At 43.9% G+C, this 24,335-nt stretch overlaps 1 pseudogene across 1 annotated transcript; it reads right to left on the bottom strand.

Moving 5' to 3' along the window:
• Positions 1 to 6,531: 6,531 nt before the first annotated feature.
• LOC143606990 (protein RESPONSE TO ABA AND SALT 1-like) lies at positions 6,532 to 8,486 on the bottom strand (annotated as a pseudogene). Its single transcript, XR_013148853.1, has 2 exons — positions 8,269 to 8,486; positions 6,532 to 7,052 (listed from the first exon to the last, which is right to left on the bottom strand). The product of XR_013148853.1 is annotated as a protein RESPONSE TO ABA AND SALT 1-like (transcript).
• Between the last annotated feature and the right edge of the window lie 15,849 nt (positions 8,487 to 24,335).

Here is a 24,335-nt window from a genome sequence, read left to right as displayed (position 1 = left end):
TCGGTTGCGTTTCGCGCAGTCTCCCTGGCCAGCCGAAGCTGTTCATTCACAGCTTGGGCAGCCTTGGAGCGGGCCTCGAGTCGCGCCTGAACTTCAACCTCGAGGGCCTTGAAGGCCTTCTCCTTATCGGCGGCAGCTGCCGCCAGCTGTTGGTTCTCCTATCGAAGAGCACGCGCCTCAGATATGTCCTTGGCGTGAGCTGCTTTCAACTTGTCGTTTTCACGACAAAGCAGCTCGACGCGCGGCTGCATCCGGGCCTGGAGAACCCGAAGCTCATTAGTTAGCCTACCCTCCTGGTAGCTAACCATGGCTTCCCCCAACGCACCCGGAGGAGCAGCGTGGCGAGCCCAGTCCACGCACTCCACAGGTGTGCGAAGGGTTGTTCCTCGGCGTATGTTCCATCGAGGAACATACACTTCATTGGAATCCGACACTGCAAAAGAAACAAAAGCAGTAAGGAAAAGATGATACGAAACATAAGGGAAAAAGAAAGGAACCCTACGCACCTGTAGGGTCAATGACAGGCCGATAGCCGCCAAACCCATCACCTGAACCTAAAGGAAATCCATCCAACAGGTCAGGCAGACGGGAAGGTGGCAAAGATCGGCGTGAAGCCCTGCGCGTACCTGATGGTCCGGCCATCGGTGCCGGTGGCGCGGGCATGGTGGCAGCCGCCGTGGTCGCCGTTGTGGTCGCCGCCGTGGTCGCCGCCTTGTAAGCAGCAGCAGTAACCGCCGGCTCTGTGAAGGATGTTGTAAAAATCGCACTCACAGCCGGCGGTGACGTCATCACTGCCGGAACAGTTGGCTCAAAGGAATGAGCAACTGGACCAGCGGATGCAGGCGCAGGCGCCTGGGTCGACGCCTCAGGAAGGCTGACCGAGCCTACCGTCATTGGCGGGGAGATACTCCCCTGCGGTTCACCCCGGAATGCGTCAACACCCACGCCTGCACAAAGAGTGTTAAATTTATAGTGATAAATCTGCAAAGACATTATGATTGTACTTACGGGTTTTCTTGACCCTGAACGTACGGACGGGCGGGGAGGAACCCGATGGAGCCGGCCTCTTGGTACCGGTCACCGTCGTCTTCGTTGGTTCTCCGGAGGTAACGGTCGTAGCCTCCGGAGCAGTGCTCTTCTCACCACCGGGCTTCCCCGCCACCTCTTCACTATCTGACTCCGAGTCAGAGAGAACCACTGGATCAGCTGTGGAGGCCTTCTCCTTCCCCTTCACGCCGGCAGCAGCCTTCTTCTTCCGCACAAGGGGAGGACCATCTGCGGATTCCTCAGAAGAAGACAGGATGTAAGGATTTCCAGCAACGGGTACAGCATTGAGGGGTTCAGGATAGAATATCTCCTTACCTGGCCGCCGGTGGCTCAGGATCTCTTGGCCCGGCGGATAGACCTCCACAAACCTATCCGCCGTTTGCTCCAGGATGGGCAACTCATTGTCGTCCAGAGCACGAGTGCCCACCGCACGGGACTGTCAGCTTCCCGCGGGAACAGGAGCGACTCCAAATTATTCCCCTCTGAAAGAAAAAGAAACAGTTAGAAAATTAACTAATATCAGCAAAAAAGACAAGACATACCATAAGGAATAGAGTTCAAACCGTATTCAAGAAGGATGGGAAACCGGGACGCATCCTTCCATACCCGGCTCATCCCCAGCAGCACCATCCCGGACTCCGCAAACCGGTAAACCGGAGATTGGACCCGGGATATCTTCGCGAACCATTCCGCCTCCTGGTAACTGGAAGCATGAAGGCTCGGAAGCGCTTGACCCTTCTTGAACTTCATAGCAATGGGGATGGCGCGGGCAGAGATGTAGAAGAACTCCCGCTTCCACGATCGGAGACTGCGCTCGGTCACGCAGATCTTCAAACCCTTAATACGGGTTGTCAGGGTGTACCACCCCTGGACGCACCTCCAAGTATAAAAGGTCATCAGGCGGTCCACGTAGGGCTCAATACCCAGAATCCGACACACCCACTCGAAGTGCCGGACCTTGGCAATCGCCATCGGATGCACCTCGGTCAGGTGCACCCCGTGCCTCTCCAGGACACGGTACACAAACTTTGTCAATGGGAACCTAAGGTTCCCATAAACAAAGAATGCAGCATATACCCCGATCTTGCCACTGGGGGCATCGTACACAGTCTGGTGGGATTCAGGAAACTCAGGCTCGAGAGACTCGAGCATGAACTTCCTGACGATGTACTGGTACTGATCGACAGGTAGAGCACACTGGCACTCGCCAGCAGTACTCCTATCGTCGGCTACAGCTTCAGCATCATGAGAAGACATTTTTGCAGAAAGAAGAGTGATTTCGGGAAAATGCTTGCCTGAAAAAGGGGAGTATTTGCCGGAAATCACTAAGAAGAAGAAGAGAGGTGAAAGTGTGGATTACAAAGAGGCCTCTCCCCCTTTATATACTAATCGCAATTAATGCGGTGAATTTAATGCGGAGGAGAGAGAAATCGAAGGTGCAATGAAACTATGACACGTGGCAAAAAGCAGGCTGGCAACAGCTGTTGACAGGACGTGTGCCAGTAATTTCGCGGCCACGCGCCCGAAAAATCGTGCCCACGCGCCAGGAAAAGCGTCTGGAATGACCATGTTCTGTCACGTCACCATAACTACCTGCACGTCCTGACACAGTCAGAAGAAACTGTCGCACGACGTTTCAGAGGTTTGGACTGTTCTTATCTTTTCACCAACTCTTCGAATTTCAAAATTCAAAAATTTGAAAATATTAAAAAGCGGGAAAATACCCCTTACCTTGGCAAACAAGTAACCATAAGCCGGGTGCGGGTACAGTGTAAAGGCAAAACCCTTCACATACCTAGCACCCGCAGGGAATTGAAGCCAAGAACCTTGGCAAACAAGTAACCGTAAGACGGATGCGGGTACAGTGTTAAGGCGAAACCCTTCACATACCTAGCACCCGCAGGGAATTGAAGCCAAGAACCTTGGCAAACAAGTAACCGTAAGACGGATGCGGGTACAGTGTTAAGGCGAAACCCTTCACATACCTAGCACCCGCAGGGAATTGAAGCCAAGAACCTTGGCAAACAAGTAACCGTAAGACGGATGCGGGTACAGTGTTAAGGCAAAACCCTTCACATACCTAGCACCCGCAGGGAATTGAAGACAAGAAAATCTTGGCGAACAAGTAACCGTAAGACGGCCGCGGGTACAGTGTTAAGGGAAAACCCTTCACATACCTAGCACCCGCAGGGAATTGAAGCCAAGTATTCCTCGGCAACCAAGTAACTATAAGACGGGTGCGGGTACAGTGTAAAGGCAAAACCCTTCACATACCTAGCACCCGCAGGGAATTGACGCCAGGAATACCTTGGAAGTAAAGTAACCGTAAGACGAGCGCAGGTACAGTGTCAAGGCAAAACCCTTCACATACCTAGCGCTCCGCTGGGAATTGAAACCAAGAAGGATCTTCTGGGCAATGCTTGCGGAAACGGAAATAACATCCCCGCATAGCGGGAACGTCGAGAACTACGTTGTTTGAAGCTCCAGGATGGAATTGGTGGTCTTAACATAATTGATCACTATGTTCAAAACTACCAAAACCTCATGGAAAATCCATACAACTGGGACTCAATGCTCCTGACTTGCGAGGAGGTTACAGACCTACCCGCATCATACCCAAAGACCAAGCAGAAAACTCGGGCATTTCTGCAAGTGACAAGGACTTCCGCGGAAAGAATCCCCATGGAAAACCTTACAAAACCCTTTTCAAAACCCTTTGCTCAAGTCCAAAAGTTCACCTCACTTTATTAAACACGCATGAGAAGAACATTGGACTGGGGGGACTTGAAGAGGTAGGTCCCAGCAGAGCCCAGTTGGTCCCGCAAGACTCACCTTAAACAGGGACGTCTGCGCAGAGACCAACTGGATCCGCAGGACCAACCATGCTCAGAGACGTGACGTCCTTACGCGCAGTACGCAAGCTGTTCCCGCAGGAAATGCCTCCCATGGTGAAGGACTCCGCCTGTTCCCGCAGCCTCGGATACAAGCCATGAGGGAAGGCCACCCGCGCAGCATGGCTACACGCACTAGGTACTTAGCTCTCGATCATTCAGTGTCACCTGAAGGAATGAGCAAAGCCGGGAGCAATCCCGCACAGAGGCGGGAGGGGGAATACTCCCGCCCAAATAAGCCAGTCTGTATACTGAAGGACCTTTTACTGTACCTGACGAGGTATGGGCGAAAGATCTGATCAGGGATACGACAGCTCACTGATACAGTATGGCGAGCAGCATGCTCCTGTACTGTATCACTATTAAGCCGCTGCCTACTCACCAACTACTGTCATACCACGTGCGTAGCCGGCAGTTGGTGGAAAGGGAATAGTATACAGCAGGCCTGGTCACTATCAGCCGCTGCCTACCCACCAACTACCAGCAGGGCACGTGCGTAGGCTACTGTTGATGAACAGGAACACTGTTGCAGCCGGCCATACCTCCTTGGAAACCTACCTTCGGCTATAAATACCCCAAATGGTATGATCATCTAAACACAACATATCTTACTACATTATCATCATATTATACCTGATATCTGCTCTAGCAATCTCTTAATATACTTTTATATTTAAAGAGCAATCTAGTCTGATTCTCACGCCGGAGGGTGGTCACAAGGAGGAACCCCCCCCCCCCTTCTCAGTGACGAGCTCACGGTGTCTGTTTTGCAGGTTATCAGAAGAGCCATCTTCCAAGGGTCTAACCCCTCGTGGGAAACAGCTATCCAACCCCCAGGTTACCAGTAATCTGTCCGGGGTCCGGTTAGTGTTTCTTCAGTATGCAAAAACTAAAAATCATGTGTAACAAAACACCTATCGGGAGGTTAACTAAAAGCATGACTAACATGAGTTAAAATCTCATTGAGGCAATTCATCGAGCAACTTGTGTGCAGATTAAGACAAACCTTTTTTTAGAACAAATTAAGATGTCATATCTTAACAATGGCTTGATTATTCAAAGCTGCACATGTGTATTTAGTGCATAAATACTTTTAAACATAACTTATTCAAAAACGTACATCATAATCTAATTAGGGTTCATAATGTCATCAATAAAAAAATAGAATTCAGTAAAACATGAATCAATTCAGTGATTATAGTTAACATGAAAGCAAACCCAAATATCTAGAGTTCATAATCATAATATCCTATCTGAATTGATATAGAACTTACTGCATAAATCGAGAACTCATGATTGGATGGATAGTGATTGGAATTGTTAATCGTCGCTTATGATTATAGCCGAAACCACTTTTGCGATGAATTAATTGAATGGAATTGGTATGATAGATTTGTTGTACATGAACCCAAATGGTTAAAAACCCGTAGGCAGAGAGAGAGAGAACATGAACAATTGATGATGGGTATTTTTTTCTATAAAAAACCCTAAATAAGTGAAAATAAAAATCTGGGTGATTATAAAGGGGACAGCTGTTTATTATATAGGCTAGATGCTCATTCATGACGTGTCTACATTTTGTGTTTTAAGTCTTGTGTTACTTGGACTAAAATGTCAAATTTCAAGTGCAAATGTAAACTTTGTGGCCAAAACTTTACAAAGGAGATATTTATAGGGCCATAGGTGATAGGTGGGCACTTAAAATATGAAATAATGGCAAAAGAAGAAGTCAATTCAGCATGTTGACGTTAGTATGCGTTTTTGACTTTTTGTGTGTTCTGTCGTCACCATCGTACTCAGTGTATCCTATCAATAACAAAGTTATGATCGGGTCTGAGGAGGGTAAGATGTAGAAAGTCTTACTTTACCCCATAAGAATAAAAAGTCTGCTTCCGATGAGACCCCCAGCTCGATAGTAGAAACAAAGGAGAAGTAGAAACAAAGGAGAAGTAGAGAAGAGCGATTCCAACTCCAAATTAGCTTGTAATCCACTTCAAAACATCTATATACCTTTCTAAGTGATGGGTATATATTACTTAGAAGCAATTTGGTAAGTGTTTTCTTCACTCAAAATTTCCTATCTTAGATGTTTTCTTGGAAAAATATGAAAGTTTATGGTTGTCATGACGTCTAATAGGTTAAAATAATTACATGTGATAAGTAAAACTTGTTAATTAGAATCCACCCGTTTCCTCGTCTCAGCTTGGTAACAGAATCAAGAAATTGACAAAGAGTTTTTTTGATGGATTTTGAGCCAAAAATCTAATCTATATTCATAAATAAAATTTTCAGTATCTAAAAGAGTAGAGACAATTTAATACATCTAGAGTTCATTATCATAAATTATTACATCACTTTTATGACCATAAAATTGATATAATATAAAATGATATAAAGTAATCGTCTAAAAAGTGTTCTTAAGGAAGAAGAAAGTGTTGATAGAAAACGATAATCTAGTTCATACATGCTTTATCCCTTTTTAGTTTTTTTTATATAAAAGATGAGCTAGAATAGTTATTTCTTTTCTGATTAATGATATTTTATGTGAGTTACTTAACCATATAAAACAACAGAAAAGAAAATTATATCCCAACAGATTAAAAAAAGCCGGTGGATTATATTAATGTTATTTCATGAAAATGAAATTTAAAATCATATCATAATATTACACCTCTAGCTCTATCCATATCTAACCCGACCCGTCTAACCCGAATCCTGAACTCACCCACAGCGGCAAAAAACTTAACCCTTTGCACCACCCCTAACACTTTCAAAATCTCCATCACCGCGGTCGCCCTTAACCCGTCCGCCTCCACCACCACTGCCCGCATCGCCTCCTTCAATTCCTCCATCGCCCCGTCCAACTCCGACACCTCCCCATCCACCAAACTCTCCGGTCTATTCACCAACCCATACAATGGGGCCGCAGCCATACTCTCCTGCACCATTGCCATCGCCTCCCCTATCTCCTTCTCCTTCCTCGTTATCTCCTCCCTCACCGTCTCCACCCACTAGGCCTGCTCTGCTGTTAGGTTTAAATCTCCCACGAACCGGAATAACAATGAAGGCGTGAGTCCAGTCACCCAGAATAATGCCTGCTGGAACGAGGTGTACCTAACATATGTTACTATGATTAATATTATTATTCCCCACAAGAACAAAATAAACTAACATGCCCACTATAATCACACTCATAATAAAAGCTAGGAGACTGGAAAAGATGAGATGGAAATAGTTACAATATTACTCACCATAAATTCCTTAATATAGGGTGACAATTACTATAGGACATAAACACTAATTATGTATAAAATTGTAGGGTGAATTTACTGTACAATAATTGTTTAACGTACGATAAGTACGCGAGACGCTCAAAGGCAAAAAATTCTAAAACGCTCAACCAAAAAACTAAAACCCTCAGCAAATGCTCAAAAACGGGTTTCGTGAAAAAAGTAAAAAATTAATCGATTAACGATCCAAAACTGTTTTTTTCGGTGAACCAATGATTAATTGGATATGCATTGACGATTCCAAGATGTTGGGATGTAATTCCATGGATCGATTTCGTGAATATATGATATTCGCGTACCTATTGTACGTTAATGTATTATTGTATCCTATCTTCTCTCTAAAATTGTATCTAACAATATATACGACATAAACAATTGTTTCAACAGATGTTATATGTTATGATATTCTCAAATCTTAATTGATCGCGGTTTGATTATAACGGTTTTTAAGCCAAACCGTTAGTAACGGTTATTTATTATTGAAAATCAAAACTGAATCGTTCAAAAATAAAACCAAATCATTGCACAAGGTTTGGTCTTTGTTTGGCCTTTATATACAAAATACAGAAAATGATGGAAACAATTCATCATAGGGAATTGATAAGTTTCGTTGTTAAGAGGCTTAGGGTGGCATTCTAGTTAAGAGTGCATTTTGAGGTGTTGGATTATGAATTTGTGGGAAACAATATTTGCATTTCAATATTAGGCCAACTTTATTTTATTAAACATGGTATAGATTGTTAAATGCTATTATTTAAAAACCAGAATTTGCTCATAAAGTTTACAGTCTGCTACGATTTTATATGGCCGGTTTTTAGTATAAACTGTAAAACAAACCATTCATTTTAAACTTTTAAGTTTAAATATTTTGAAACTAACCGGCCGAAAGTTTAGAGAAAACCCAACCGTAAAACCAAACTGTTTCACAGTTTTAAACCGAACAATGAACATGTCCCCTAACTAGTGAAGTATTATTCACCATAAATCCCAGTATATAAATGCACACACTACTTATGAAAAAGACAATTATTAATAAGTACCATGGAGGTGAGCAGATTAAGAAGACGTCATCTTCCATTGCACTTGCTTTTTGTTGGTAGTATTGACGGTAGTGGTCAGCCGCCTGTTCCACTAGTTTGTCAAGTTGAGGTTGTTTGACATGCTGGATTTGGGACAACTGCTGTTGGAGGTGGTGGTGGCGAATGAGCCAGCCGTCGTAAAACGCCGTGAATATTTGAAGAGTGTTTGGGGCCATTGTGGGTTGGTTAATTGCTAGCTGGAATACTTTCGTTATATTTAAATTATTGTAGAAACGTGAAATGAATCTGACCTGACCCATGACGATGCTTCCACGGACTTCGAGATGAACGAACCACGACTTGCTTGCTTCCGCTCCGACCGCTGCGGCGACCTGCTGTGACTTTTGGGGGTGTGGAGGTGACCGCTAAGAAATCCAGAGGATCTCTTGTTCACAGACACAAAAATATGGTGGTGGCTCTTATTGAGCTATTTGCCAACCCTTGATAAGGAGGTGGAGACCTCCTTATATAGGGAACCTCATGGCCACCATCATGGTACCCTAATGGGCCTAGCCCAGTTAAGGTTACCTCCACAAAACCCCCTCAGCCCAATAACAAATGTATTAGCCCATATAATAAAATAAGCCCAAAACATAATAAATTAGGGTTCTTAGTACCATACCCCGACAAGCCCCCCAAGTCCAGTGTTGCTCCTAGGCGTGCAAGCGTTTAGGTGGAGCACTGGACTTTATAAGGTGTGCTAGATCGTGAGGCGGTTTCTTCCCTTTCCTTCGGCCTTGTCTTTGAGTTTTGGGAGGTTTTCTCCATGATGGTGACATGTTGTGATCCTTATGATGATGATGGTGCACTAGTATGAATAAGATATGGCACGCATCATAATAATAGTGGCGCGGGGCCTGATAATAAAGCTTGCGCGCGAGGCGACTTATGAGCTATAATAATAACAAAAGCCTGCGCGCGAAGCGACTTACGAGCTGAGAATAATAAAAGCCTGCGCGCGAGGCGACTTACGAGCTGAGTAATAAAGCTGGCGCGTGCGGCGACGTACGAGCTAAGAATAATAAAGCTGGCGCGCGCGGCGACTTACGAGCTGAAGAATAACGAAGCTTGCGCGCGAGGCGGCTTACGAGCTGTAAAATAATAAAGCTTGGCGCGTGAGGCGACTTACGAGCTGTAGAATAATAAAGCTGGCGCGTGAGGCGACTTACGAGCTTGTAGAATAATGAGAGCCTGCGCGCATGGCGACTTACGAGCTGTAATAATAAAGAAGCTGGCGCGCGAGGCGACTTACGAGCTTGTAGAATAATGAAGCTGGCGCGCCAGGCGACTTACGAGCTTGTAGAATAATGAAGCTGGCGCGCAAGGCGGCTTACGAGCTGTAAAATAATAAAGCTGGCGCGTGAGGCGACTTACGAGCTTGTAGAATAATGAGAGCCTGCGCGTATTGCGACTTACGAGCTGTAATAATAAAGAAGCTGGCGCACGAGGCGACTTACGGGCTTGTAGAATAATGAAGCTGGCGCGCAAGGCGACTTACGAGCTTGTAGAATAATTAAGGTGGCGCGCAAGGCGGCTTACGAGTTTGTAGAATAATTAAGCTGGCGCGCAAGGCGGCTTACGAGCTTGTAGAATAATTAAGCTGGCGCGCAAGGCGGCTTATGAGCTGTAATATGATGATAATGACTGGCCAAGGGCCTCTTCTGCGCAGGATGACTATCCCGGCTTGTCTTCAAAATAATAATGGAGGCACAAACGGCCAGATAATAATAATGATGTCACAGGTGCTTGCGCGGCTCGTGGCCGAACCTTTTAGTATGGCGCGTAGCCATATGGGTTTATGAGCATTCCACCCTTGGCGCGAGGCCTGTGGGTCTATGAGCATTCCACCCTTGGCGCGAGGCCTGTGGGTCTATGAGCATTCCACCCTTGGCGCGAGGCCTGTGGGTCTATGAGCATTCCACCCTTGGCTCGAGGCCTGTGGGTCTATGAGCATTCCACCCTTGGCGCGAGGCCTGTGGGTCTATGAGCATTCCACCCTTGGCGCGAGGCCTGTGGGTCTATGAGCATTCCACCCTTGGCGCGAGGCCTGTGGGTCTATGAGCATTCCACCCTTGGCGCGAGGCCTGTGGGTCTATGAGCATTCCACCCTTGGCTCGAGGCCTGTGGGTCTATGAGCATTCCACCCTTGGCGCGAGGCCTGTGGGTCTATGAGCATTCCACCCTTGGCTCGAGGCCTGTGGGTCTATGAGCATTCCACCCTTGGCGCGAGGCCTGTGGGTCTATGAGCATTCCACACTTGGCGCGAGGCCTGTGGGTCTATGAGCATTCCACCCTTGGCGCGAGGCCTGTGGGTCTATGAGCATTCCACCCTTGGCTCGAGGCCTGTGGGTCTATGAGCATTCCACCCTTGGCGCGAGGCCTGTGGGTCTATGAGCATTCCACCCTTGGCTCGAGGCCTGTGGGTCTATGAGTATTCCACCCTTGGCGCGAGGCCTGTGGGTTTATGAGGATTCCCAACTTTTAAGTTTGAGCTAAGGCTCATATTTTTGGGCTAAGGCCCTGACGTTTTAGAGTTAAGACTCGTCAACGCGTTTGAGCTTGAAGCTCGCGCATGTATGTTTTACTTCGTTTTATTTTTAGTTTGATGTCAATATAATGTTGTCATATTGCTCAAATTAATAAAAGGAAGTGTGAAACATGTATGCAAAAACATGTATGCGGTGGCGCGAATGCAAACCGCTGTGGCGAAGAGTGATCGCCGGGAGCGCGCATGCGGAATCTGAAGTTGATCCGCGGTGGCGCGCATGATCTAGAGATTTTGAATGCGTGAGCATCTGTGATGTGTGAGCATGCGTGATGCGTGAGCATACTTGATGTTTGAGCATGCTTGATGCTCTAGCATGCTTGATGTTTGAGCATCGATGCGTGAGCATACTTAGATGTTTGAGCATGCTTGATGTTTGAGCATGCTTGATGCTTGAGCATCGATGCGTGAGGATGCTTGATGCTTGAGCATGCTTGATGCGTGAGCATCGATGCGTGAGCATGCAAATGTTTGAGCATGCTTGATGCTTGAGCATGTGCTATGCGCCATGAGCATAGGTTTTGGCTGTCTTCATGACATCTTGATTTTAAGCCTCGGTTTGTATCTTGTGGGTTGACCTTTCGCGTGCTCGGTGCCTGCGCGCATGTTTGAGCATGCTTGATGCTCGAGCATGCTTGATGTTTGAGCGTCGATGCGTGAGCATACTTAGATGTTTGAGCATGCTTGATGTTTGAGCATGCTTGATGCTTGAGCATCGATGCGTGAGGATGCTTGATGCTTGAGCATGCTTGATGCGTGAGGATGCTTGATGCTTGAGCATGCTTGATGCGTGAGCATGCTTGACGCTTGAGCATCGATGCGTGAGCATACTTGATGTTTGAGCATGCTTGATGCGTGAGCATCGATGCGTGAGCATACTTGAGGCTTGAGCATGCTTGATGCTTGAGCATCGATGCGTGAGCATACTTGATGTTTGAGCATGCTCGATGCGTGAGCATCGATGCGTGAGCATACTTGAGGCTTGAGCATGCTTGATGCTTGAGCATCGATGCGTGAGCATGCTTGATGCTTGAGCATCGATGCTTGATGTTTGAGCATGCTTGATGCTTGAGCATACTTGATGCGTGAGCATCGATGCGCGAGCATGCAAATGTTTGAGCGAACCCAGATCTGATTCAGCACAGATATGAGGGTTTTCCCCAAAATATCGGGTATTTCTTCCTGTGTATTTCTTCCAACAGATCTGATAGTATTTCCAGATCTGGAAATATTTTTTAGATCTACGGAAGAACATATCTGAGAGAAGAAACCGTAGATCTGAGATATCGATGAACAGATCTGGAATATTGATGAACAGATCTGAGATATTGATGAACAGATCTGGAATATTGATGAACAGATCTGGAATATTGATCCGTATATCTGAGATCTTGATGAACAGATCCGTAGATCTGATGAACAGATCCGTAGATCTGAGATGCTGATGGACAGATCGGAGGGCCGAAACGAGAAGCGAAGTGTGGTTCATTGCCGTCCCACGGATGGCGCCAAATGTAGAAACGTGAAATGAATCTGACCTGACCCATGACGATGCTTCCACGGACTTCGAGATGAACGAACCACGACTTGCTTGCTTCCGCTCCGACCGCTGCGGCGACCTGCTGTGACTTTTGGGGGTGTGGAGGTGACCGCTAAGAAATCCAGAGGATCTCTTGTTCACAGACACAAAAATATGGTGGTGGCTCTTATTGAGCTATTTGCCAACCCTTGATAAGGAGGTGGAGACCTCCTTATATAGGGAGCCTCATGGCCACCATCATGGTACCCTAATGGGCCTAGCCCAGTTAGGGTTACCTCCACAAAACCCCCTCAGCCCAATAACAAATGTATTAGCCCATATAATAAAATAAGCCCAAAACATAATAAATTAGGGTTCTTAGTACCATACCCCGACAATTATTTATTTTTTTCTTAAGTTGAAAGGAAGTGGCCAGCGCATCGGACTCGGTGCCTTGGCCTTTGCCACCGAGGGCTACATTATATAATTTTTATTAGTATTTTCTAAGATAAAATACTTGGTTGCTCCGTGTATATTTCGTTTTACAATTTCACGGTTACGTCATGTGACGTGTATAAGATTACACAAGTATTTATTTTTATAAAATATTATTATAAATATTGAAAATATAATATATACTCAGTGTTTGTTATTTTATTAACTATATCTACGTATTATTTAATTTAAATTTTCTCTGATAAATTTGCGGGTTACGCTTTTAAAATTTGAAAATACATACTAGTGTTTTAACTTTGATTGGTTTCTATCAACAATTCATTCATGTATTGAAAACGCAATTATGTTCGAAATAAAGTGTTTTTTTTTTTAATTGCAAAAGCTTTACATGTATTTGGGTTGGTAATTTAAACATAGTATCATTACAATTTACAGATGTTAACGCTCGCCAACTATACATAATTGCTTTATTTAAGTATGGATTAATAAACTTATAGCTCTATGCTTGAACCACAATTAGGACTGGAATATCGTGTATACCCGTACACGATAACACACGAACACGAAAAGACACGAACACGAAACATGTATGCATGTACACGACACGAAAACTTATAGTGTACTTGAATCCCAAACCTGAATACAAACCTGTAATACTAGGTATACACGATAAGACACGAACCTGTCAGAGAATCGGAGAAGGGTTCTGTCGTTCGGTGGCCGGTGGAGCCCTTGCAACTTCGAGGAGGTCGGACTGTCAGAGTATCGAATATGTGGTACTAACGGGTACTTAACAGGTAAATGGGTATTTCACCTGTTTAAACACGAAAATTAACAGGTCGAATCTGTCCAAATATCCCAAAACCGAACATAACCGAATATACCTTTCGTTTTCCGCCACTACAAGCTACAAACTTTTCTTTCCGCCTTATTTACCACTAAACACAGAACCTACAACCAACATACCACAATACCAAGCAAGTTACACTCACGACCAAGCCTCTTACACTATAGTTTCGGTTATGATTCAAAAACAAAGATTTAAACCGTAAAAATTCGTTTTTGGTTCGTTTAACTCCTTTCTTGGACCAAGATCCATTGTATAACCCGTATACATCACTTGATCACGCAAGAATCGGTTTTCATCTTTGAAACCTCATTTTCTTGCAAACAAACTCAAGAAACGAAGATGGAAATGTGATTAACTCGATTCTTTACCTTGTTTTCTTGCCACAAAATCTCGGTTTTGGATCATAGAATGGAAAGGAGATGGAGAATTGTTGATATGCTTGATGAAAAAAAGAAAATGAAGGCTATGGGACCTTTCCCAATCCGATCAGAAATGTGAAGGGGTGGGGTGGGACCCACCTCTTCATTCTTAGCCACATGTTCGGATATCGGAGATCTGGATAATGTTTTGGATAATCTGGTTCAGTTCGTTTTTCGGTTAAATGTTTAATTCGGCTTAAAACGAAGCTAAAACGGTCGTTTTTCGGCTTAAAAATGAAATTTATATAAAACCGATTTAAAAACTTTAAAAACTTAAACCATGTCATTTATTAACTTAAAACATCATATCATTAATTATCGCGCATCTTTTTCGGCTTGATCGATCGTCTCTTGCTCGGTTTGGTATTAAAGGTTTCGTTTAACGTACCGTCGTACCATTAAATCGAAATTCTTTTTCTGTGCCGTACTTTACTTATCCCGAAGCATTAATGCTTCATAAAATCACTAATTATTATAGATATCGTCTATAATTGAACCCTCGACTCGTTCGGGTTTCAATAACTATCGATCGATTGATCGCATATTCAATACGATGAATTATATATTCACGTACAATCAATACAGTGAACCATGTATTCTCGTATAATTACTATGGTAACTCATATACCCGACATTAAATATGACTTAACTATTGTCTACCGGTTAGGGTATACCGGGTTTCGTCGGAATCGTTACAACGCAAATTGTGAAACTCACCAACTATTCGTAGTTGACCCGTTTTTCTCACATGCTTTTCAGGTACAATTAAGATGAAGTGATTGCTTACGTGCTAAGTGCTTGATGTGTGTAAGATTTGCGTGCGGGATGTTAGGATACATTATAACAGATAGAATTATGTATCGTATTGTATGATGTGTGTATCACCTAAACGGTAATGAAATACGAGATAATGAAATTTTGAAGTATATTAATGCATTCAGTTTTCTTTATAAACAATGTGGTTGATATCAGAGGTGTCTGTCGCATCCCGTTTACGTTTCCGCTGCGGTTGCGGGGTGTTACAGGGGCGTATTCACCTTTGAATGAGATCGGTTTCCAACACCGTCCTTGAGTCTCTTTATTGCTACTCGCACCTATAGTAAGAGTATAACCTTTGTCAGTCGGATATACAATCCGGCTTAAGACCTTTAGTCTTTATTTTACCTCGATGAACCTTTAGTTCATTTCTCAATTACTTGAAAACCTTTAGTTTAAAATTATTGCTTATAAACCTTTAGTTTATTATAAAAGCCCTACGTTTCTTCTTCTTTAAGAAACGTATTCTTTTCTTTATTATTTAAGAATACTCATTAAACTTAAATAATATTTATAACAAAGAATTATATATATATCATCATACACACATATATATATGTATATACTTTTTATTTTTCTTTCTTTACTTTTCTCTGTTATTTATTTTCTTTTTATTTTCGAGGTATCAATTATAATCTCGACTTAAGGTATTAAGCTTTTAATAAAATATTATATTTTATTCTTTTGATATTACGCCTAACCTTGTTGGCATTTTGGAAGTTCTATGGATTCGAGCAGCACCCCCTCGCCGCTTGATCAACACTTCCTTTTGTCAACAACTCACTCGTCGGCACGCTTCTCAAGGCACCAACACTTCACGGCATGTACTCCAAAATGATCGTCGGGACGTCGGTACGGGATCACCTTCTTGATATATACGTCGTCAGAAAATGGCTCGATTATCAAGGTATGGCACGAAAAATGAGAAATCGGGCACAGTTTTCGAGGTGGATCGAGGGTACGTTTTTCGAGGTTTAGTGAGATGTTAGAGAGAGATATGAGAGCAGGTTTTGAGGTGTGATTTGTGAAGACCCGGACCTTGCTATTTATAGGAAAAATCTGGGATCCCATCGCGGTACGCAACGGGTACCAAGGACCCCGTCGCGTAGCGCGACGTAGCCTAAATGAGTCACAACGTAGGTCTGCCACATGTTGCCACGTGGCAGACGCTGTGCCACGTGTTAACACGTGGCGGACGACATGCCACGTGTGGCCACGTTTCGGGATACGTGACGACCGGTGTGCCACGTGTGAACACGTGGTGAAAAGGTGTCAGACGTGTCAGGCCACGTCATCGTGGTACGCGATGACATAGGTCCAACAGTGATCGCGTATCGCTGTTGACCACTTCTAGAAACTTTGACCAAGCCCCATCGCGGTACGCGATGGGCTTGTCTTTTGTCCCGTCGCGTATCGCGATAGGACAAGAAAACAGAATTTTCATTTTAGTCCCTGAAGTTTTGGATTTTGGCAAATTTGGTCCCTTAACTTTGAAAAGTTGACATTTTTGGCTCAAAATTTCCGTGAAGTTACGTCCTCCCCACCTTGAATAAATCTCGAAATCGAGATTGCTTCACGAGATTAAGTGGGGGTATTTCTTTCTCATTTCCGACTCGAGTTCCCAAGTATACTCGGGTCCTCTTCGTGAATCCCATTTCACTTTCACTATTTTTGGTGTTCGACTTTTGAGTTTCTTTAGTTTTGAATCTTCGATTTGAATTGGTTTTTCAATTAATTTTAAATTCTCGTTTATTTCCACATCTTTTAAAGGCATCTAAAGTGATTCATAGGCTAAACATTTACACAGATTCGAGATATGGAATACATCGTGTATCCCTTGCATTTCCTCGGGTAGTCGCAATCGGTATGCGACGGTACCAATTCGTTCGAGTACCTTGAAGGGTCCAACGAATCGAGGACTTAATTTTCCTTTCTTGCAGAATCGGACTACGCCTTTCCATGGCGAAACTTTCAAAAGAACTTTATTACCGACACTAAACTCTAACGGCTTACGACGGACATCGACGTAACTCTTTTGGCTATCACGTGCCGTTTTAAGTCGTTCTCGGATTTGAATAACTTTGTCGATGGTTTCTTGGACTATTTCGGGTCCGGATAATTGATTATCTCCAGTTTCAGACCAGCATACGGGCGTTCTACATTTTCGACCATATAACGCCTCAAATGGTGCGGCTTGAATGCTCGTGTGATAACTATTGTTATACGAAAATTCCATTAGGGGTAAATGGTCATCCCAGCTTCCACTTAAGTCTACCATACAAGCTCGGAGCATATCTTCCAACATTTGAATTTTCCTTTCGCTTTGCCCATCAGTTTGTGGATGATAGGCGGTGCTAAGGTTTAACTTTGTAACGAGTGCTTGTTGGAAGCTATTCCAGAAATGAGACGTGAAACGACTGTCTCGATCGGAAATTATGGACAGTGGCACTCAATGTAAAGCCACAATGTTGTTAACATAGATACGAGCTAGTTTGTCCATTGAGTACGACTCATTTATGGGTATGAAGTGTGCAAACTTTGTTAATCGATCCACAATTACCCAGATTGCATTGTGTTGTCGAGTCGTTTTAGGGAGTTTGGTAATAAAATCCATAGTAATCAACTCCCACTTCCATACGGGAAGTTCGGGTTGCTGAAGCAATCCCGAAGGCTTTTGGTGTTCAGCCTTGACCTTCAAACATGTCAAACATTTCACCACATGCAAAGCGAGATCCCTTTTCATTCCATTCCACCAATAGTTCGCCTTAAGATTATGTTACATTTTGTCGCTTCCGGGATGCATCGTATATTTGGACTTATGAGCTTCATTCAAGATTTGCTCACGCAAGTCCCCAACGATTGGTACCCAAATTCTATTTCCAAGTCTAAGAATACCATCGTCACCTTTGACCAACGAGTAAATGGTGCCGTTACGTTTTCTTCGGAGATTTGATTTTCATTTATCGCTTGAGTTTGCGCGGATTTGATTTGCTCAAAGAGATCGACTTGTAATTCTAGCCTCAACGCTCGGACTCTTTTTGGCTTTTCGTGCTCTTTACGACTTAAGGCATCAGCCACAACGTTGGCATTACCTTCATGACAAACTATTTCTCAATGATAGTCGTTGAGAGTCTCCATCCAGCGTCGTTGGCGCATGATGAACTCCTTTTGATCGAATATGTGTTTCAAGCTCTTGTGATCGGTGTACACGATAAATCTTACTCCATAGAGATAGTGCCTCCATATCTTAAGTGCGAATATTATGGCGCCTAACTCTAGATCGTGAGTCGTATAGTTCTTCTCGTGTACTTTCAATTGACGAGAGGCGTAAGCGATTACTTTCCTTCGTTGCATCAATACACATCCCAAGCCGGAATGAGATGCATCACAAAAGACAACGAAATCTTCCATACCTTCTGGCAAGGCCAGTATAGGAGCTTGGGTAAGCTTTTGTTTAAGTATATCGAACTCCTCTTGTTGCTTTGTTCCCCATTCATATTTGATATTCTTTCGAGTTAAGGAAGTGAGGGGGACAGCGATTCGAGAAAAGTTTTCGATGAACCTTCGATAATAGCCGGCCAATCCCAAGAAGCTTCGAATCTCGGTTGGCGACTTTGGGATCTCCCACTTAGAGATAGCTTCAATATTAGCGGGGTCTACTTGAATACCATTGACGTTTATGATATGACCAAGAAATTGCACCTCGTGCAACCAGAATTCGCATTTCGAGAACTTGGCGTACAATTTCTCGGTCCTAAGAATTTCAAGTAACGTTCAAAGATGATTTTCATTATCAGACTTAGATTTAGAATAAATTAAAATGTCGTCGATGAATACAATCACAAATTTATCCAAGTAAGGCTTACAAATACGATTCATCATGTCCATGAATGCAGCCGGCGCATTGGTAAGTCCGAATGGCATAACGGTGAACTCGTAATGGCCGTACCGTGTTCGAAACGCGGTTTTCGGAATATCTTCGAATTGGACTTTGAGTGGTGATAGCCGGAACGAAGATCGATTTTGAAAAAGAAGCTAGCACCTTGAAGTTGGTCAAAAAGATCATCGATTCGGGGAAGTGGATATCGGTTCTTGATTGTAACTTTGTTGAGAGCTCGGTAGTCGATGCACTTTCGCATGGATCCATCCTTCTTCTTGACAAAAAGTATCGGCGCTCCCCATGGTGATGAACTTGGTCGTATGAATCCTTTCTCGAGAAGCTCGTCAAGTTGTTTCTTCAATTCTTTCATCTCGGTTGGTGCAAGGCGATACAGAGCTTTGGCGATCGGAGCAGTTCCAGGAATAAGATCGATCCCAAATTCTACTTCACGATCGGGAGGAATGCCGGGAAGTTCATTAGGAAAGACATCGGCAAAATCGGAAAACTACAGGAACGACTTTGATTTCTTTGGGTTTTGATTCCTCGGTGACGTAGGCCATGAATGCTAAGCATCCTTGATTCAAACATTTGTTAGCCCTTATCATAGAGTTTAGGTTAACTTGGCCAGCGTCTTTATCCCCTTCAATCCGAATAGTTCGTTTATCCGAGGATTGGAGTTCAATGGTCTTGCTATTGCAAAGGATACGGGCATGGTTGTCGGATAACCAATTCATACCCAACACAACATCAAAACCAGCAAGAGTCATAGGTAGCAATTGAATAGGTAAAACGTAACCGGCTAATAAGATTTTTCCGTTTTCTAGAGCTTCAGAGATTTTAATAATTTCGCCATTAGCGGTCTCGACGCTTAGAGTTTTATTAAGTTTGATTAAAGGTTCGTTTAGTAGACTACAAAATTTATAATCTATAAAACTTAAATTGGCTCCTGAATCAAACAAGACTCTAGCATAGGCATTGTTAACAAGGAACGTACCGGTAATGGTTTCCGGCATGTCGGCCGCTTTCTTAGTATCCAAGACGAAAACTCTTGCGTTGCCTTTCTTGGGCTCGTTCTTTTGACCGCTACCATCCGCACCACCAGTCGCGGGCTTATTCTTGGGGCACTCGAAACTGAGATGTCCCATCTCCTTGCAATTGTAGCAAGTCATCTTCTTCTTCCAACAATCGGCCGTGGCGTGGCCGGGTTTGTGACATGATTCACAAAGTCGTGGAGTTAGATGGCATCGACTCCTATGGTATTTCTTACAAACCTTGCATTGTGGGATGCCGGGGTTGAAGCCAGACCTTCGTTGGTCGAATCCTTTACCCTTGAAATGGGTATTTCCTTCCTTCTTCGGGTCTTGCGTTGTCACGATCCTCTTGTCCTCTTCTTTATTGCGGATCATTCCGCCCATCAAGTACCCAGCCAACTCCATTGTGGAGTCAGCTGTTTGTGGCAAGTGTGACCTCACCATGTCACGAATCTCTCGTGGTAGTCCCCAAATGTAACGCGTAACTTTGCTGGATTCCGGGGTAACCAGCTGGGGAACCAAACGACAGTACTCGTGAAATTTCGTGTTATACTTACGAAGGTTTGTTCCAACAACCTTGTGAGCCAAGAATTTGGTTTGGATTTGGTCTGTTTCATGCATCGGACAGAATTTCGACATCAACAACTCCTTGAACTCGTTCCATGTCATGTTATACAACACCTCCCTTCTTTTACTCAAGATCAATGTGTTCCACCATCCTAGAGCCTCGCCTTTAAACATGAGAGCGGAATACTGAATCTTCTCTTCATTCGAACACTTGCTTGTAATCACTATTGTCTCCATCTCTTCAAGCCACCTTACAGTTGTGATGGCTCCCTTGTCACCATAGAACTCCTTTGGTCCATAGTACTTGAAGTCTTTGAACGAACACCCACTTATTTTGAGTTTCTTGAATTCTTGTCGAACTCCACCATCAGCGTTCGATTCACGCACACTTTCATCCATACGCGAAGCTCTAGAACGGGGTTTAGAAATAGATTTTCGGGAAGGATTTGCAGAATGAGAATGTTTTGTTTGTCTAGATTTGGACCTAGCCATGGATTCTTCCCTAACTGCATCCTTAATCATCTTTTGAATTCGATCCATAAACTTTTCGGGGATTGGATCTTCTTGTTCGTTTTTGGGTCCCTTTCCATTTTCTTTTTGTTTTTCGGCTTCCTTTCGGGAAGACTCAAAGTTATTACTTTGTTGGGACATTTTATCTTTTTCTTTTCGATTTATATATGAAATTTAACGAATGTTCTGTCACACCCGGCCCTGAGCGGCGGAATCAGCCGGGCGCGCGCGAGTGGGGATTGATAATTAAGCACGGGCCATTGCAAACATTCAAAGATTTTCATTGCGCATGAAATGTTTAATACAAATACATTACATTGTTTAAAAATTACATAAAAACATCCAAGTACAAAAACTGTTGAAGATTTCCACGCCATATCCCCTTGCGCGGTGGGAACAACCACGCGCATCGAAGGGATAGAACTAAAATCTTCCAAAAAGCTAGTTTTAGATGTTCAGCGTGAGGTGCTCTAAGTGTGACTCCATGCGCTATCTAGCTATCTCCTGAAAGACACGTAAAAACATTTAAATCAGTATAAACTGAGTGAGTTCACAAGTTTTAGTAACTTGATAAATCGCATTGCATCATAGTCTTGATAAAATCATATTGAAACACATTTATGATTTCATGTCTAAACATATACTTGATAATCCGTATGAAAACATAGATCTGACACATATTTCTGATAAAAGTCGTTCCGCGGGCTACGCGCGATCATTACTGGAAGTGTGCTCGTCCATGCAAAGTGGCGCTGCCACTACGAGCTAAATAATATAATGCCGTCCCGCGGTTTACGCGTGGACATTTCTGAAAAACCGTGCTCGTCTATGCAAAGAGGCGCTGCCCCTACGAGCTAATCAATAATTCCGTCCCGCGGGTTACGCGCGGACGTTGTGCCGGAAAACAAGGCGCTCGTCCATGCAAAGAGGCGCGACCCCTACGAGCGGGCTCAAACCCATAGTACTGCCCCATGACCATACTAGGCACTCGTCTATGCAAAGAGGCGCGACCCCTACGAGTGGGTGGATCAAACCAGCAGTCCCTACCCTTAGAGTTCCAATGGTAAAGTGATCACTTACTCGAGTTCTAGCGCACATACATCGAAAACCTTAGATAACCGTTCGCATTGCTCATCATGAAACATAATTTAAACTATCGTTTACATAACTTGTAAGTATACCATGATAAATCGTAATTTAAGTACGTGTCCCTCGCCCCGAAAACAGTTTAAAAATAGTGAAAACAGTGAGAATAGGGGCTGTGAGACTCACCTGTGGTTCTTGTTAAGGGATTAAATCGAGATTCGGGTTTTCTTGATGTTGGCCTCGGAATTGAAGGTCTAGAATACGATTAAATAACAAGAAGTATATATATTAAGATCAAGAAATAGGAGAATATAAGGGTTGGAAGGTAGATCTCAAGGTTATATTCTCGGCTTACCTAGTAACAGGATCGGAGCTGAAAACAACGGATGCTTGGGAGAGGATTAGTGCAAGTTTGTAGTTCTTTGAAGTGTGTTTTGGGTGATAACTTAGGTTACATATTTATAGGCAAACTCGAGGGAACACAATCCCTTGCTTTAGGGGATTGTAATCTTTTCATATCTAGGGGTAATGATGATAAAGTATGGAAATTATTATTATTTATTTAAAAGTGGAGTAGTGGATAAAAGATTTTGATTTGATTTGGTCAGGGCATGCAGGTCTGGGGTTGGTGAGAATAGGGTGGCTGATAGTTGACTTTTCGTGTTACAGTGCTTTTTCAGGTACTTTTGTTAGTGTACAGTAAAAAGTGGAAAATCTCTGAAACACGCTACTGTTTCCTTTTGGGCGGGAGTAATCTCCTTACGCCTGGAGAATAGACAGTGTTCTGTGCGTATTACTTTGTGCGCATAGCTTTCTGCGTGAAGGACATTTCTTTGCTGCGGGTAGGTGCGTAACCTTCTCGCAGTTAGGGACATTGAGTTTCATTTGTAGATTCTCCAGGTGGTCTTGGTATTTCAACATAGTGATCAGTTATGTTGAAGTCAATTCCATCTTAGAGCTTCAGACAAACTAGCTCTCAATGTTCCCGCCATGCGGGGAGGTTAGTTCCCTTCCGCACGCGCATAAACGATTTAGGATGCACCCGCCTTAGCATCATGCGGGATGGTCAACCCATTAGACAACATAACGTTAAGGTACATGAAAACATAAAGCCAAAACATTCGCGCATGGCGCATATAACATATGCCCACGCTGGTTCTTAACATGGCGCGCTCGCGCAGGGCGCACATAACAAATGCACGCGCTGACTATCATGGCGCGCTCGCGCAAGGCGCATATAACATAATTACCTAATATTTAGGTTGATTACTTGGTTTAAGGGATTGGGAATTTACCGGGTGTCACATTCTCCCCCTGTTAAGAGAATTTCGTCCCGAAATTTAGGAGACGTCGCTGGCAGGAGCCACGTTCTGAAAGAGGTGTGGGTATTTCATGCGCATCTGGTCTTCTCTTTCCCAAGTGAATTCAGGCCCACGCCTCGAGTTCATTGAACCTTTACTAACTTGATGCTGCTTCTGCGTAACTTTTGTTCTTTCCAACTGGTTACTGCTATCGGTTCTTCTACGAAGTGCAGCTGTTTGTCGATGTGAATCTCTTCCAACGGCAAAATCAACGTTTCGTCAGATAAACACTTTTTGAGGTTGGACACATGAAACGTATCATGAACTCCACTGAGTTCGGCGGGTAAACGGAGTTTATAAGCAACCGGACCGATCCTTTCCAGGATCTCAAATGGTCCAATGTAGCGCGGATTCAACTTTCCTCGCTTGCCGAAACGGGGGACTCCTTTCCATGGAGACTTTCAACAGTACTCTATCCCCTACTTGAAACTCAATGGTTTTCTTCGCACATCTGCGTAGCTCTTCTGTCTGTCGCGCGCTGTCTTAAGGCGATCCCTTATCTGAAAAATCTTGTCTGTTGTTTCCTGGATCAATTCTGGACCAGTCATTTGCTTGTCACCCACTTCAGCCCAGCACAGTGGGGATCTACACTTGCGCCCATACAAAGCTTCGAACGGCGCAGCCTTGATGCTTGTGTGATAACTGTTGTTGTAAGAAAATTCAACCAATGGGAGATGAGTATCCCAGCTACCTCCGAAATCGATTGCGCATGCGCGTAGCATGTCTTCCAATGTCTGGATTGTTCGCTCGCTTTGCCCATCCGTTTGAGGATGATAAGCTGTACTCATATCAAGGCGAGTAAGCCTAGAGCTCCTTGTAACGATCTCCAAAACCTTGATGTGAACCGACTATCTCTATCAGAAATGATGGACACTGGGACTCCATGTTTTGAAACTACTTCTCGAATATACAATCGGGCTAACTTTTCCATCTTATCGGTTTCCTTGATCGGCAGGAAGTGCGCTGACTTAGTTAGCCGATCCACAAT

The sequence above is a fragment of the Bidens hawaiensis genome, unplaced genomic scaffold (assembly GCF_021521415.1).
Source record: "Bidens hawaiensis isolate Kalapana, Puna unplaced genomic scaffold, B.hawaiensis_p1.1 tig00078742_1, whole genome shotgun sequence".
Lineage (NCBI taxonomy): Eukaryota > Viridiplantae > Streptophyta > Magnoliopsida > Asterales > Asteraceae > Bidens > Bidens hawaiensis.
The sequence above is the reverse complement of the archived record's forward strand: the minus strand, read 5'-3'. Positions and strand labels throughout refer to the sequence as shown.